The sequence below is a fragment of the Zingiber officinale genome, chromosome 4B (genome assembly GCF_018446385.1).
Source record: "Zingiber officinale cultivar Zhangliang chromosome 4B, Zo_v1.1, whole genome shotgun sequence".
Taxonomy (NCBI): domain Eukaryota; kingdom Viridiplantae; phylum Streptophyta; class Magnoliopsida; order Zingiberales; family Zingiberaceae; genus Zingiber; species Zingiber officinale.
The window spans coordinates 90,972,004-90,978,235 of NC_055993.1; the positions used below are offsets into that span (position 1 = coordinate 90,972,004).

Consider the following 6,232-nt stretch of genomic DNA (forward strand, 5'->3'; position numbering starts at 1 on the left):
CTTTTCTCTCTCTGGTTGTTGCCGATCTTGGAGGTTAGGGCTTTGTTGCTATGTTGATCCTTCTTGCTGGAATCATGATCGTCTTCCGATTTTAGACTAGGAGGAAAGCATCGGATCTGTGGACCTCCTCTTCCTTGCTGCTGACTGAGGTCCTGATTGGAGGTGAGTTCTGGTTGGAATTGGGTATTGCTGGATTAGAGTTCTCCATTTCTTGTTGATCTGTGATCTTTGCTTGATTCCTTCTTGATCCAGTTGATTCCAGTAGGTTGTGTTGTTCGGTGGGTTTTGAAATTTGGGTACTGTGGGGTATTCTTGTTCTGATAGCAAACCCTTCCAACAGCAACAGTCACTTAGTGCCAGCATCATGTTTGGCTGTGAATCGAGGTAAAGTGTAGGGATTTTGATACGTGTTGTGGATAATGGATTGATTTAGGTATGATTTGATTACATGATCATGTGTAGTTTTGAATTAGGGTTATATTTAGTTGTTTATGTGTAGAATTATTTAGTTTTGGAATTAATCTAATGGAATGATTAGGGTTAAGGTAATTAACCCTAGTCAATCGTTGGATTTCTAATCTAATTAGTGATTAGGGATTAGGTAACTAACCCTAATTGACCGTTAGATTTAATTAGGTAGGTTGTGATTGTGTTGATTAGGATTTTGCCCTAATTGAGTTTTGGAGATTTTATTTAGCTATTCATTTGGATTTAGCTAAATAAAATATAGATGTATTGTTTGTTAACGCAGGACTCTGATTCGAGACGGGCGTCTCGACTTTGGATTGCTTGATTGTACCTTCTATTTGAGGCGGATATCCTTTGACTTATCTCTTGATAGTGCCTTATGATATGTGTAGTATATATATAATTACTAGTGATTGGTAGATTTATCACTTCCTTGGTTATAGTTTAATTGATACATGTTACCTGCTTCTACTATTAGCTGTTATACATTAGACTTATATGCTCTTAGTTATTGTTATGTGTACCGATGCTCTTAGAGGTGATGATATGTTGTGCTTCTGTATACTGGATTAATTGCTAGACATACTGGATATGTGATTTTGGATTCATGTTGCTTATATCATGGTTATATATGCGTTTATTTTTCTGGCACATATATATGGAGGAGGATATATTCAGGTATGACATACTATAGCATCATGCACCATTCCGCATGATTGCATGCTGGGCGATTGACGACTCCATTATTGTTGAGCTCGTCGGTCAGCTACATGGGTCTGCATACAACGTGACCACTACATGGGTAGTGGCACAACACCCAGGGTGTGTATGGCAGTTAGCTCTGTAGGGTTCTGTTGGTCCGCTCATGGATAATGTGATGCAGCGTGGTAGCAGGACAGGGATCCCTCCCAGTCATCACGTACCGGGAGATGAGAGCATTGTGCTCCCTCACTATGTTTGAGGTAGGAGGATAGGTGTACTCCGACAACATTCCGTCCACTCGGTCACTCTTCAGGAGTAGTGATGGTAGAGTGCACGGTTGTCACAATCCTATCCACTCGGTCTCACCATCGTGTGTGAGATGGCTGACTGGCGCCAGGGGTGACCAGGACATGTCATTTGCATCATATGCACAGATTGCATTTATTGTGATTGTTGCATATTAGATGATGTATTTTTGGTGATTGCATATGTTTGACATGCATACAGGATACATGCTTATTTGCTCTGACTATTTTATCTGTGTATGTTCACATTCATATGCTCAAACCTCGCAGGTGAGTACAGTTTATTTCAGTTATGCATTTCTTATTATTCTTATTGTAGACTGTACTACCTGCTTATTCTTAGTTACTACAGTTTACTCAGCTATGCATACCTGTTATACTGTTAGGAGACTATACTAAAGGTTATTGTTGGTAGTTATATGTTACTGTACATATCTATTGGTTATCTGCTGAGTTCTTTGAACTCACACCGTTACATTACTACTTTTCAGGTTGAGGCCGTCGGGAGATTCCAGTCGCTAGCCCCCTTTGTCACGATGATTTTTGGTTGTAGACTTTGGTATTCGTTTCTATGTCGATATATACCTGTGATGTGGGTTCTTGTACTTTAGACTTTATGTTGAACATTCGGGTTTGCTACTCATGTTTTCCACTGCAGATATTTCATTACTTCATGGATTTCATTTCCTTCGTTGTAGTGGAGTAGGATTTACATATATCTGTGATGATTCCTTTATCGTCTTTTCTTTTAATAATTTCTGTTGTCAGCCGGAGGCTGTATATTAAACTGCGTGGTTTGTCTATATAAACTACATGGATTGGTTATATACTTGTGTGAATTTTTTATTATTTGTATTGTATTTTTCCCGCCGTGTGGGCTGAAGTATAGATATATGTATATCAGGATTCATATTGTCACCCGTACAGGGGAGATGCTGTCAAAATTTCATTGGTAGGGACTACTTAGGGCGTGACAAGTTTTGTGTTTTGTGTCAATCTTGGAATTTGTAATAAATATATTTTTATTTATATTTTTTCCAAGTAGACATTGATAGAATATGTATCTCCACAAAATTTGTAAATTTTTAGAGTTCTGTGAAATTTCTGGTGTATTTCTGAAGTTGGCTCAGAAAGGTTGATTTTTGCATGAATACTATACCAGTCGGCTGGTACAGTTATCAGTCGACTGGTAACACTATTTTTTTATCACAGAATGTCTCTGTAAGCTCATTTTGGTAAGGTCAGTCGACTGGTACTTCTGGTAGTCGACTGATACCAGTCTGAAATTATTTTCAGTACTGAATTTTAACCGAGTCAACTCGTACAGGTATATGAAATCCATGGGGGATAATACATGAGTTTAGGGTCGATTTGGATGACAAGTTTTCAATAATTGGGATATTGTTGGAGAACTTTTTGGATGTTAGGCAATGAGGGAGAAGTAAGGTTTAGTTGGAAAAACCTTAAGTGCCTTTATGGAGGGGGAGCCTTGGGATAGGTTCTTAAAAAATCCCTGTAGGAAAATTCCTAGCTTAATAGGGAGCATCGGTGTAAGGGGAGCCTTGGAATAGGTTCCAATGCATGTTTGCATTTTTATTTCAGTGGTGTAAGTCCTAGTGTGTAGTCTTGGCAATGTAAGTCAATTCGGCGTTGTAAGTCCAAGTGTGTAGTCTTGGCATTGTAAGTTCATTCGGCGGTGTAAATCCAAGTGTATAGTCTTAGCATCGTATGTCCATTGTTTTTAGCATGTTTATTTGCTATTTGTTTTCCCTAACTTAAACATATTACTAAACATCAAAAAGAGGGAGTTTGTTGAAGCAATCCTAATGGTCTGTGCGACCATGTGTTTTGGTGTTTGAGCAAAGGGTTTAAGTTAGGTTCACCCTTGTATTTGATATGTGTAAATGAGTGTGCAGGTTTGCAGGATACACATATGACTCAGCTAGATGGCTTCGAGTCCAGCGAAGGATGGAGCATCTGAGGGACCGTGGACAAGGCAGCAAGGACAAGGGCCGAGGGAAACGACTTCGAGGCATACGCGAAGGATGGCATTGGGGACGAGCCGCGTGCTTGGATGCATCCGAGGGACGAGAGCTAAAGGAAGTAGGCTTGAAGGCTAAAGGTCAAGGCTGCAATGAAGGGTCAAGTGAGTCGTGAGGGTACGAGTGCATGAGAGATTGTACTCAGGGTAAAATCCTAGTTTTATAGTTTTACTGCAACAGTTACTGCAGCAGTTACTATAGTAGTACTGTAGCAGTTATTGTAGCAATCGACTGGTGAAAACAGCAGTCGACTGATGTAGTCGACTCGGTAGTCGACTAGGTGCGAATAGAATGCTTCTGTTCGCTCGACCAGTGTGGAGCAGCCGACTGCTATTTTTAGCAGTCGACTGGTATCGAGTTGTTGGGATGTAACAGTCAAATTTCCACAGAGGATAGTCGACTAATGATTTTAGCAGTCGACTGATGGTTTTAGTAGTCGGCTGGTAGGCGAGATTTTTCAACCCGTGGCCTATATAACCAAGGATTGGGAGCTTGGTTATAGTTGACGAAATTAGTGATGGTAAACCCTAATTAGTAGTCTACTAGTCTCAAGAGTCTTGGTTGGTATTGTAGTGAGGTTTCTCCACCCACAATAAGCGACTTGAAATAGCCGGAGTTTGTCGGGGGTTAATCCACTGACGGATATGGATCGTCCATCTCAAGGACACGTCGTGGAGTAGGAGCAAGTAATCTCCGAACCACGTTAAATGATTGTGTAGCTTGGTTTGATTTCTTTCTTGTTTTTAGCTTTCTTTGTATTCATATTAGTTTGTATTTCCGCTGCGCAAACTAACAAGTGTAGGAAGCAAGTATTTGGGGTGTCGTCTATCCAACTCCCCTTCAAGCCGGCCACTGATCTCCCAACAATTACTACAATGGTTTTTGAAAACCATTATCTATTAAGCGATGTTGAATACCGTTGTTTTTTTCCTTTGCTGTTTTTTCCCCTTCGCCATATTTTGCCGCCGTGTTTTTTCTTTTCCTCTCCCTAAAATTTTTTGCCGCCGCATTCTCCTCCTTTACCTTCTCCAACTTATGATCTCTTCACCTACTTTGCATTTTTCTTTCTTGATCTCTTCATACCAGCGACCCCATCTATGCCGGCGAACTTCTCCTTGCCTTCTCTTCTGATCCTCTTTGTTTTCGCCTCTCCATCCCATCGATCAATCGCTCCTCCTCTCCTACATCGTAGAACCCTAATCTCAAGGTAAACTTTACAATTTCTCATGATTTATGTGATTTGTGTGTGTGTGTGTTTTTTTTTTTACTTTTCTGGACCGATCTAATCGTCTTTGCTGCAGATCTCGCCATGAAGAGGGAGAAATCGAAGATTGATGCTTCATAGAAAACTGATACCAAGTGAGATTCCGTTTCACCTTTTAATGTTCTTAGCAGATCGATCGGTGTTGAAAAAGTTTGATTTTGGGGGGATTGGACGCTTGTTTTCTTCTCTCTAAAGGCTTTTGGTGAAGAAGGGACCGAAACGGGCGACAAAGAAGCCAAGGAAGTCCAAAGCTGGCAAGGATCCCAACACGCCCAAGAGGCCTCAGAGTGCCTTCTTCGTCTTCATGTGAGATCCTCTCTTATCGGCTCATCGATTTGCTTTACCCTTCTTTGTACGTCGTTGCTCACTCGATTAGCTCGGTAGGGAAGAATTTCGGAAGATGTTCAAGGAAAAGAACCCTAATAACAAGTCGGTTGCAGTAGTTAGTTTTCCTCTTCCTTTCCCCTACAGATCTTTCTACTCCATAACTGATTTTTTTTTCTCTCTTCGATTTTTTACCACCATAATAAGTGCATCAATTTGATCTGAACAGGTTGCTAGCTGGAGGAGACAAGTGGAAATCTTTGACGAAATAAGTAAGTAATCAATAGCAACACATGATTTGCTAATTCAATCGAACAACCTTTAACAAACTCTCCTTTGCAGGAGAAAGCTCCATACGTAGCCAAGGTAGCAAAGCTCAAAGCTGATTACACCAAAACCATGGCTGCCTACAACAAAGGCCAGGTACTGATCACAAACTTACCACTTTTTGTGGAACAACTCCAGTATCGAATCACTTAATCATTCACCTTTATCTGGTTCATAGTCTGGTGGAGGAGGAAGTCATGCTGCTGCCGCAGATGAAGAAAAAGAAGAAGAAGAAGGCGAGGAATCTGACAAGTCAAAATCCGAGGTGAATGATGACGATGAGGATGATGAAGAAGAAGAGGTTTGAAATCTAATAATAATAAAAAAAGAAGCTATTTTCTACATTATGCCTCTATAAATAAAACATTGTTGAACGATGAACAGGATGAAGAGGATGATGAATAAGGGAATTGCATTTGCAGCTCAAGATTATCTCTTTTCCTTTCCACTTTTTCTCTTGTTGTAGTTTCTATTTGGACCCGAAGAAATCGTAAAAATTATCAACTTTTCATTATCTTCTCTAATGGTAAAAGTCTGTACTATCATAATATACTTAACTTTTGTCTAACCTGATCTAATCTATTTCCAATTTATCTTGCTCTAAGTGCAGTGATCTTTGATTAAAACAGTACTTTCAGTCCTTTATAGGAAAGGCAGTGCAGAGGTTTGTCATATTTCTGATTTACTTGAGTGGTTATTGATTGTCTCAAATAAGTTTGTTAGGTTTACTAACCTGATTGTGTCAATCGGTTGACTTTGTTCTAGCTCAACTCATCTTGTTCCTATTTAGTTACTATAAT

General features: G+C 39.9%; 1 pseudogene; it reads left to right on the plus strand.

Moving 5' to 3' along the window:
• Positions 1-4,826: 4,826 nt before the first annotated feature.
• Positions 4,827-5,837, plus strand: LOC121977717 (annotated as a pseudogene).
• Positions 5,838-6,232: the final 395 nt, after the last annotated feature.